The sequence below is a fragment of the Moschus berezovskii genome, chromosome 15 (genome assembly GCF_049115385.1).
Source record: "Moschus berezovskii isolate FMDL1 chromosome 15, NW_MosBer_1.0, whole genome shotgun sequence".
NCBI lineage: Eukaryota > Metazoa > Chordata > Mammalia > Artiodactyla > Moschidae > Moschus > Moschus berezovskii.
The window spans coordinates 36,842,754-36,853,271 of NC_142474.1; positions in this window are offsets into that span (position 1 = coordinate 36,842,754).

The following is a 10,518-nucleotide window of genomic DNA, read 5'->3' on the forward strand; positions in this document are numbered from 1 at the left end:
GTGGGGTCATTCTGAAAGAGGAAAACTGAGACAGAAATGGGACAGAGCCTCTAACTGCTCTTCATTCTCCCATTGTCTCTGTCAGGCATCACTTCCTAGATACAAAACCAGAAAAGCATGGCTTGTTAAGTCCTGCATTATCTGGGACCGTTTGGGATCTCTCATCCATCCCTCAACACACACACACACACAGAGAAAGAGAAAGACCCCTAACTTGGTACAGAGTGGATAAATGCCAAGTATTCCTGCCCTGATTGCACTCTGAAGCTAAATCCACCTTGATACTTGAATTTCTGAATAGGGAAATGTCCAGAGAAGCAAACTGTCCTGTACAAAGTCACAGAACTGTTCACGTGGCAGACTATGGTCTAGGACCCAGTCTCCTGGTCCCCAAGTAAATTTTTTCACATTGCATTATCCTAACCCCCTCCATGAGGGCTTGTTGCAGAGGGTCATCAACAGGGTCCAGCTAGGCCCCACATATGGGGATGAAGAGAAGATTCACAGGGGAAGAGGTTCTTGAAAACCCAAGAGTTGAGTTTAAGAGGAACTAAAGAGCCTCTTGAAGAAAGTGAAAGAGGAGAGTGAAAAATCTGGCTTAAAGCTCAACATTCAAAAATTAAGATCATGGCATCCGGTCCCATCACTTCATGGCAAATAGATGGGGAAACAATGGAAACAGTGACAGATTTTATTTTCTTGGGCTGAAAAATCACTGCCGATGGTGCCTGTAGCCATTAAATTAAAAGACGCTTGCTCCTTGGAAGAAAAGCTATGACAAACCTAGACAGCATATTAAAAAGCAGAGACATTACTTTGCTGACAAAGGTCCATCTAGTCAAAGCTACAGTTTTTCCAATTGTCATGTATGGATGTGAGAGTTGGACCATAAAGAAAGCTGAGTGCCGAAGAATTGATGCTTTTGAACTGTGGTGTTGGAAAAGACTCTTGAGAGTCCCTGGGACTGCAAGGAGATCCAACCAGTCCATCCTAAAGGAAATCAGTCCTGAATATTCATTGGAAGGACTGATGCTGAAGCTGAAGCTGAAGCTTCAATACTTTGGCCACCTGATGTGAAGAACTGACTCACTGGAAAAGACCGTGATGCTGGGAAAGATTGAAGGCAGGAGGAGAAGGGGATGACAGAGGATGAAATGGTTGGATGGCATCACCGACTCAATGGACATGAATTTGAGCAAGCTCCAGGAATTGGTGACAGACAGGGAAGCCTGGCATGCTACAGTCCATGGATCACAAAGAGTTGGACATGACTGAGCAACTGAACTGATTTTGTCTAATAAGAGTTTTGCCACTCCAGCTTTTTTTTAATTTCTATTTTCATGGAACACCTTTTCCCATCCCCTCACTTTCAGTCTGTATGTGTCCCCTAATCTGAAATGGGTCTCTTGTAGACAGCATATATATGTTTTTTTGTTTTTGTACCCATTCAACCAGTCTCTGTCTTAAATGACTGGAGCATTTAATTGATTAACATTTATGGTAATTATCAATATGCATGTTCCTGTTGCCATTTTCTTATCTGTTTTAGATTTGTTTTTCAAAGTCTTTTTTCTTCCCTTCCTATTTGTTTCTCTTCTTGTGATTTGATGATGAACTTTAGTGTTGTGTTTGGATTCTTTTTTCCTTTTGTGTGTGTATCCATTGTAGATTTTCAGTCTGTGATTACCACGAAGTTTTGATATAGCAAAAAAAATGGTTTTAAGTTGTTGGTCTTTTCATTTCAAATCCACTTATAATATCTCCTCTTCTCATAATTGCAGATTTTGATATTTTATTTTTGTGCAGATAATTTCCTACCTTTACTTTGTGTTTGCTTTTTGTGCTTGCTGTGGACTCAGTTGTGTTCAACTCTTTGCAACCCCATGGGCTATAGCCCACCAGACTCTTCTGCCCATGGGATTTCCCAGGCAAGAATACTGAGTAGGTTGCCATTTCCTCTTCCACAGATCTTCCCAGCCAGGGATCAAAACATGTCTCCTGTGTCTTCTGAATTGGCAGGTGGATTCTTTACCACTGTGCCACTGGAGAAAGCTGTGCTTGCCTTTACCAGTGAGTTTTTCCATTTGCAGTTTTCTTATTTATAGTAGTGGCCATTTCTTTTCCACTTAAAGAAGTTCTGTCAGCATTTGTTGCAAGGCTCGTCTGGTGTTGCTGAGTTATCTTAACTTTTGCTTGTTTGCAAAGCTTTTGATTTCTCTGTTGAATCTGAATGAGAGCTTTTCTTGGTAGAAGATTCTTGGTTGTAGGTTCTTTTCTTCCATCACTTTAAATACATTGTGACATTCCCTTCTGGCCTGCAGAGTTTTTGCTGAAAAATCAGGTGATAATCTTAGGGGAATTTCTATGTATGTTATTTGTTGCTTTTTTCCTTGTTGCCTTTAATATTTTTTCTTTGCCTTTAAGTTTTATCATTTTGTTTACTGTGGATCTCAGAATGTTCTTCCTTGGGTTTATCCTGCCTGTGACTCTGCACTACCTGGGTTTGGGTGACTGTTTCCTTTCCTGTGTTAGAGAAGTTTTCTTTTATTATGTCTTCAAATATTTTCTCAGGTCCATTCTCTTTCTCTTCTCTTTCTGGGACACCTATAATGCAAAAGTTTCATGCATTTAATGTCCCAGAGGTCTCTTAGACTGTCTTCTTTTCATGTTTTTTTCTTTATTCTTTTCTGTGGCAGTGATTTACATCATTTTGTCTTCCAGCTCACTTATGCGTTCTTCTCTCTCAGTTACTCTGCTATTGATTTCTTCTAGTGTATTTTTCATTTCAATTATTGTGTAATCCATCTCTTCTTTTTTTGGTTCTTCTAGATCTTTGTTAAACATTTCTTGCATGTTCTCAATCTCTGCCTCCATTCTTTTCTTTTTCTGAGATATTGGATCATCTTCACTATCATTTCTCTGAATTCTTTTTCTGGTAGATTGCCTATCTCTACTTCATTTACTTGCTGTTCTGGGGTTTTATCTTGTTCCTTCATCTGCCACCTCATTTTGTCTGACTTTCTGCAATTGTGGTTTCCATTTCACAGGCTACAGGATTGTAGCTTTTCTTGCTTCTGCTGTCTGCCCTGTGATGGATGAGGCTATCTAAGAGATTCGCAGGCTTCCTGGTGGAAAAGTCTGAATCCTGTTTCCTTGTGGTGGAGCTGGGCTGTGGCCTTTTGGTGAGCAGGGCCTTGCTCAGAAAGATGTTAGGCACCCTGTCTGCTGATGGGTGGGCCTGTGCTCCCACTCTGTTGGTGTTGTTTGACCTGAAGCATCCCAGCACTGAAGTCTACAGGCTGTTGAGTGGGGCTAGGTCTTGGGGAGGAATGGCAGCCTCTCAGGGTGAAGCCCACAAAAATGAGTACTCACAAGAGCTTCCACTGGTAGTGAATCTGTCATCACAGTGTGACACAGTCACTCCCTGCCTCCACAGGAGACCTTCCAATACTGGCATGTAGATCTGGCTCAGTCTCTTATAAGGTCACTACTTTTTTCACCAGATCCTCATATGCACAGGACTTTGTGTGTGCCTCCCAAGAGTGGAGTTTCTACTTCCCCTAGCCTGTGCAATTCCTGCTATCAAAGCCTGCTGGCCTTCAAAGCCAGATTCTCTGAGGGGTTCTCCCATTGCCAGACCCCCAAGCTGGGAACCTGATGTGGGGCTCAGGACTTTGACTCCTGTGGGAGAACTTCTGTGGTATAATTATTTTCCAGTTTGTGGGTCATCCACCTAGTAGGTATGGATTTTATTATGATTGCACCCCTCCTACCATATCATTGTGGCTTCTTTGTCTTTGGATGTAGGGGTACCTTTTTTGGTAGGTCCAACATTGTTTTTGTCAATGGTTGTTCAACAGTTAGTTGTCATTTTGACATTTTTGTAAGAAGGGGTAAGGTCACATTCTTTTACTCTGCCATCTTGCTGGGCAATATTCAATTAGACTCCATTTTAGACTGTGATTTCAGGGTATTTGGTTGTCTATTAGCTTAACAAGTTAATGCTCAATGCACCAAGCTAGGCTTCAATAGTATATGAACTGAGAGTTCCAGATGTACAAGCTGGATTTAGAAAAGGCAGAGGAAACAGAGATGAAACTCCAACATCCATTGGATCACAGAAAAAGCAAGAGAATTCCAGAAAAAAAATCTACTTCTGCTTCTTTGACTATGCTAAAGCCTTTGATTGTGGGGATCACAACAAACTGTGGAAAATTTTTAAAGAGATGGGAATGTCAGACCACCTTACCTCCATCCTGAGAAACCTGTATGCAGGTCTAACAAAGTGGACATGGAACAATAAACTGGTTCCAAACGGGGAAAAGAGTACGTCAAGGCTGTATATTGTCACCCTGCTTATTTAATTTCTATGCAGAGTACATCATGCAAAATGCTGGGCTCGATGAAGCACAAGATGGAATCAAGATTGCTGGGAGAAATATCAGTAACCTCATATATGCAGGTGACACCACCCTAATGGCAGAAAGTGAAGAGAAACTAAAGAGCCTCTTGATGCAAGAGGAGAGTGGAAAAAGCTGGCTTAAAACTCAGCATTCAAAAAACTAAGACCATGGCATCTTAGTCACAGTCTTGGATCTTAGATCATAGTCATGATGTCATAGTCATAACTTAGCCATAGTTATGATCATGGCGTCTTAGTCATAGTTCCATCACTTTATGGCAAACAATAGATGGGGAAACAATGGAAATAGAGACTATTTTCTTAGGGTCCAAAATCACTGGCTATGGTCTTTTCAGTAGTCGCAGATGATTGTGAGAACTGGACCATAAAGAAGGCAGAGCGCTAAAGAATTGATACTTTCAAACTGTGGTGTTGGAGAAGACTCTTGAGAGTCCCTTGGACAGCAAGATCAAACTAGTCAGTGTTAAAGGAAATCAACCCTGAATACTCATTAGAAGGACTGATGCTGAAGCTGAAACTCCAATACTTTGGCCACCTGATGTGAACAGCTGACTCATTTGAAAAGACCCTGATGCTGGGAAAGATTGAAGGCAAAAGAAGAAGAGGGTGGCAGAGGATGAAGATGGTTGGATGGCATCACCAATGCAATGGACATGAACTTGGGCAAACTCCAGGAGATGGTGAGGAACAGGGAGGCCTGGCATGCTGCAGTCAGTGGAGTACCGAAGAGTCAGACATGATTGGCAACTGAACAACATTAGTGTCAATATTCATGGGAATAGGAGGAAAGACAATATTATTTTTCTTTATATATTTTTCTACTTACAAAAGGTATATGTAAAATACTGTAAGAACACACAAATAGCATATTTCCCCTCAAAATAGGGATTTTTTTTGGCCATTCAATGGTCAAGATTCCCCTCTTCCATTGCACAGGGCATGGGTTCCATCTCTGGTCAGGGAACTAAGATTCTACATCCCACATGGTATGGCAAAAAAACAAAATAAATAAAGTGAGTTTTTAAAAAATATATGTATATATTTAAATAAACAAATATATGATTTATAAATACATTACACAGTATAAATTATATATTGCAAGCATGTGTCATGTGTGTGGAGTAATTTATAAGTGAATTTATAATTTACATCTGCCTATAAAATCTAACAAAATCAGGACCACCTGAACATTCTGCTTTGCAGTCTGCAATCTATTGTGAATATTTCCCCTGTAAGTCAATACTCTTAATCAATCATATTGTCACACCTTGATCATGTAGCTTGATCCCAGGGCTGGATGTTTAGGTGCACAGACTTGCAGTTAGTTGAGTTTGGGGATTTCCCTCCCTTATCTTTGAGGCAAAGAGGTGGTCTGGGGTGGCTGAATGAAGATGAGGACTGATAGGAAGGCAAAAAGCTCTGTGGCTTGTGCCTTCCTCCTCAAACCTCCTTCTCCCTCAAGCGCTCACAGGGGCCCATGCTCTTGTGATTGTGGAAGATTATATCTCTCAAGACTCCATGGAACATGAAGTAGAATGGGATTGTGCCTTGTCTCTAGGTACACAACTCAGCATTTCCACAGTCTGTCTGTGCTGTGGGATTAATTAAGAACATGGAGACTAATATTTCTATGCTAGATATTCAAGGAAAATTATAAATGCAAGTTTATGCTTGAGGCTGATTGGCAATTAGAGGCTCTATGACAATTTTTAAACACTAAGAGTGAGAGTCCTCATTCTTTCTCTTTTAGAAAAATTCCAGGAAGAAAGAACATCAGTTTCTTGTACAATTTACCTGTATCTCTGCTTGGTATCATTCATATGGCCAATATACAGTGTGTCTTACCCCAGATGCTCTGAAGAATGAATAGCACTTTCTAGCTTGACTTTAAGACTTCTTAGTACACTTGGAGCTCACTTTTGCTCATTGTGTCAGAAGTAATGAGGAAAGTACATTTTTAAACTGCTTGCAACATTTTTAAACTGCTTGCAACAATTTGAGCAACAACTCAAATTCAGAAAACTAAGCAAACTGTGCAGGGTTGAGATCTATTTTGTTTAACTAGGTGTCTTGATAGGTGAGGTTGGTAGAGAGAGTAAAGATCCCTGGGGGCACAACTTAAGTGAAAGAGGTGAGGATAAGGAACAGCTAAATCACTCTACATAATAATTTTAAGAGTTGCATACTGGGGTCTGAGGGAAAAAAAAGAATGGAGATTGTGAGAGGGTGGGATCAGTACTGCAATCAATCCCAGAGAAAGAGGGACCTGTGGATGAAATTCATAAGGTACTCAGTTCCCTGGAGGTCACAGGCATAGTGAGTGACTGACCAGAAGTCAGGGAGCAGCATCTTAGGTGGGTCCTTCAGAAGCTAATTCTGAAACAAGAATCTGAGTGCAAGCAAATAAACTAGATTTACCACTGTGATAATTCTGGAGTGTATACAAATAGTTATTCTATGTTGTACTCCTAAAACTAATATGTGGATTACAATTCAATTTTTTTTATAAAAGAAAATCTTTGGGCATAAAGGCACAAGAACTTGCAATAGGATTCAGTCAGCATGTCTTGGGATGGTGAGTGCCAAGTTGGGCTGGTCACTGACGGTGTCTGCTAAAAGCAGCTGAGCCTGGGACTCACCAAAGGAACTCAGTTATTAATTACTCTGATAATATAGTCTCGTTGAAGACTGATCACATGAAAACAAAAATGGAAAGAGAAAAAAACATTAAGAGTTAGGAGATTAGGATTTAAAAGCCCCAGATCATCCAGTTCAAAACCAACTATTTTACAGGAAACTGCAACCCAGAGGCTTTCATGACATCTTTTGTCCATATAGTCAGATTATTATATGTACAGCAAGAGGCTGGAAGGGGAAATCAAAACAGTTAACCTTCCATGCACCAGGAAATCCATGAGGGAAGTGATTTCAGTGACCGTTTGGGGTGATTGCTGATAAATTCATAGAATGAGCCCCACTGGGTTCCCATTCTTCATATTTAATCTGTATTTTCAGGGCTCTTATTATGGCCCAGGCACTGCTCTAGGGGATGAGGACACAACAGTGAGCAAAGCAGGCAAAATCCTTGCTCTCAGCAATCTTAGCTTCCACAGGGAGAGATGGACAATAAACAAAGAGTTAAGCGAAATTTGTAGTGTATTAGATAGTGACAAGAACTAGGGAAGAATTTAATCAGGTGCGCATACTGTTGGATGGGCAGCTTGATGAAACAGTGTAAGCAGACATTTGAATAAAGACCAAAAGGAGGTGACAGAGTGAATTATGTGGATACATGGGGTAAGGGCAATCCAAGCAGAGGGAACAGCAAGCGCAGACCTTGAGGGGGGTGTGCCCAGAGTAGCATGCTATGCTAGGGGCCAGCATAGTGGGTATACGGTGAATGAAGGGAATGTGAAAAGGAAAGGGAGCCAGGTCACACATGCATTATAAGGACTCTGGCATTTACTGAGTGAAAAGAAGGAGAGAGAGAGGATCTGAAGGAACTGGGTCACTGGCAGCTATGTCGATAATAGAGTGAAGACAGGGACAGAGAAGGGAGACCAGTTAGGAGGGTGGCTAATCTAGATATGAGAGGAGCATGTTCCAAAGCAATACCAAGGGTTAAGAAGAGCTCAGATGAAAAATACATTATTTTTAAGAGAAAGTGTAAGTAAAGTATGCATTTGTGCCAGAAGTGATATTCTAGACGTGTGAAAGTCTCTCAGTCGTGTCTGACTCTTTGCTACCCCATGGACTATAGCCTGCCAGGCTACTCTGTCCATGGTATTCTCTAGGTCAGAATTCTGGAGTGGGTAGCCTTTCCCTTCTCCAGAGGATCTTCCCAACCCAGGGATCGAACCCATGTCTCCCACATTGCAGGAGGATTCTTTACTGTTCCAGCCACCAGGGAAGCTGGGTGTTCTAGATATTCATACCATAAAACATAATTGGCAAAAAGACAGCCAGCCATGGACACTGCCTGTGTGCGAGGAAGGAAAGGAACAGGCCGAGCTGACTCCATCTTGAAAAAGAAGGAAACTCCATCTTGCACTTTCAGTGACCTTTGACTATATGCCTGGTAGCAATGGGCATAACATACCTATGGCCAAACTGGCCTGCTGGACTGATAAATTCCAGATTCCATACCAAGATTTCCCGTCACCAAAAAGAATGTAATAATCCCCTTTGTAGTCAATCAGCTTTGTAATCTTTATGGCACCCACTGGTGTAGGATACAATGTATAACCAGCTGGCCCTTCTGATTATGAATCATGGCTGTAACCTGATTGTATCTCCCTTTAACACTTTCCAGGCTAGGTTTAAGGAATTTGGGGATGTGGGCTTGAGCAATACACTTAAGGTATATAAGGTTTTCACAAAAGTCGGTCGGGGTCCTTGGCTAAGAGGAAACTCTGCCTTGGGCCCGCTGGTATAATAAACTGTACTCTACTATCTGCATTGTCCTTCTGAGTGAGTTGGTTTCCCGCAACGCATGGCTACAACATGTAAAGTGTGGGCTTGGAGAGACGAGGAGTAGGTTCAATTCTTTCCTACTAGCTCCATTTCTCACTGTAAAGACCCTAATGCATTTTCACTGTTTTCTCCATGAAGGGTTCATTCCCTTAAGGTGCCCAAAGTTGGAGTTCAGATTGCAACTTTCCTATTGCACTATTTCAGGCCACCAAATCATTCATGTCACAGTGATATTGAATTGCAAGGGGCTTGGTGTTAGCATGATAATGCTTTCACACACCTTCAGAAGCTGGACAGACTTTCTAGAAGGCTCCTGGGTTTCCTTCTGCTTTTATTTGTAGAATGGGGTGACTGGTTATTTAGTACCTGATATTATGTGTTGAAGGAGAAGGTATTCTTTAAGGCAACTGACATGACTTTCCACTTAGTCCCTCCCAAGTTAACAGCTAAATATTCTCAAAAGGGTCAGGGTGTATTTGGACTGATATGGTAAGAAATATGGCAGCTCCCAGAACTAATTATGACTCATCTTCATGTCCACACTGAACACTAATGTTCAGTCTTTATTATTCAATATATGCAACAGTTGCCCTAAAGACATAGCATGGTTAGAAATGATTGCTTTCTAAACTCGCTTTTCCTATTTGGTGCTTCCATTAACCGATATGGCAACTTGATGCAAATTAGAAAAAGATACATCCTTCAGACTGGCTGTAGACTCCTTGCAACCAGATGTACCCAGATTGGATACATCTCCTTGCTGAACGTAGGACTAGGTGCTTTAGGCTCTTCTGCATATTGGGCCCCATCACCCTGTAGTCCCTGTGATGTTGACTGGAGAAAAACACATACACAACCTAAAAGTTGAGAATTATGTTTTATTTGGCAGAAAAAACTGAGGATTTAAGCCTGGGTCACAGCCTCTTAGCGCTGAAAGACTGCTTCAAAGAGGTAAAGGAGGAGCCTTTATATATCCTATAATGGATATACAGGAGTTTTTGCAACAAAAGTCTGGTAGTTGGAATTTGAAAAGATTACTGTTATGGAAAATCAGATATCTCAAGTTAAGGAACTTAACACTTTTCTATCCATGGGAAGATGCAAGAGTCTGGGCTCACTGAAATCATCCCTTGGATATGCATCTTGGCTATATGGGGCCAGGATACTACTTCTCTCCATCCTGAATTCCCTTGGGGTGCACAGTTGCGGGTGACTGCAGTGGCTGAGAGCTTGGCAGTGGGCAGCCCCTGTCTCCATCCTGAGTTTCCTCCAGGGCTCACTGTCTGGGATGGCTGTAGTGACTTGAGAGTTACAATACCCTTTGCTCACTGATAGGGCAGGCAACATTTTTCATTTCACAGTAGTCTGCAATCTGCTCCATACCCAGCAAACTGAGCCCAAATAAGCAGGTATTGGAACTGTGTCCCACAGGATTAACAGAAGCTGGTGACTAACAGAAATCCTTGAGTTTGTCTCACAGAAAAGCAGATAAGGGAACAGCTTGTTTTTAAAAAAAAAAAAAAAAAAAACAAAACCTTCTGCTTGTAACCTGTCTTTACTGATTAAGCTCACTTTAGTTTTTCTAGGGGGGTATGGGTTTGGGGGTGTTGTTTTTTCCTTTA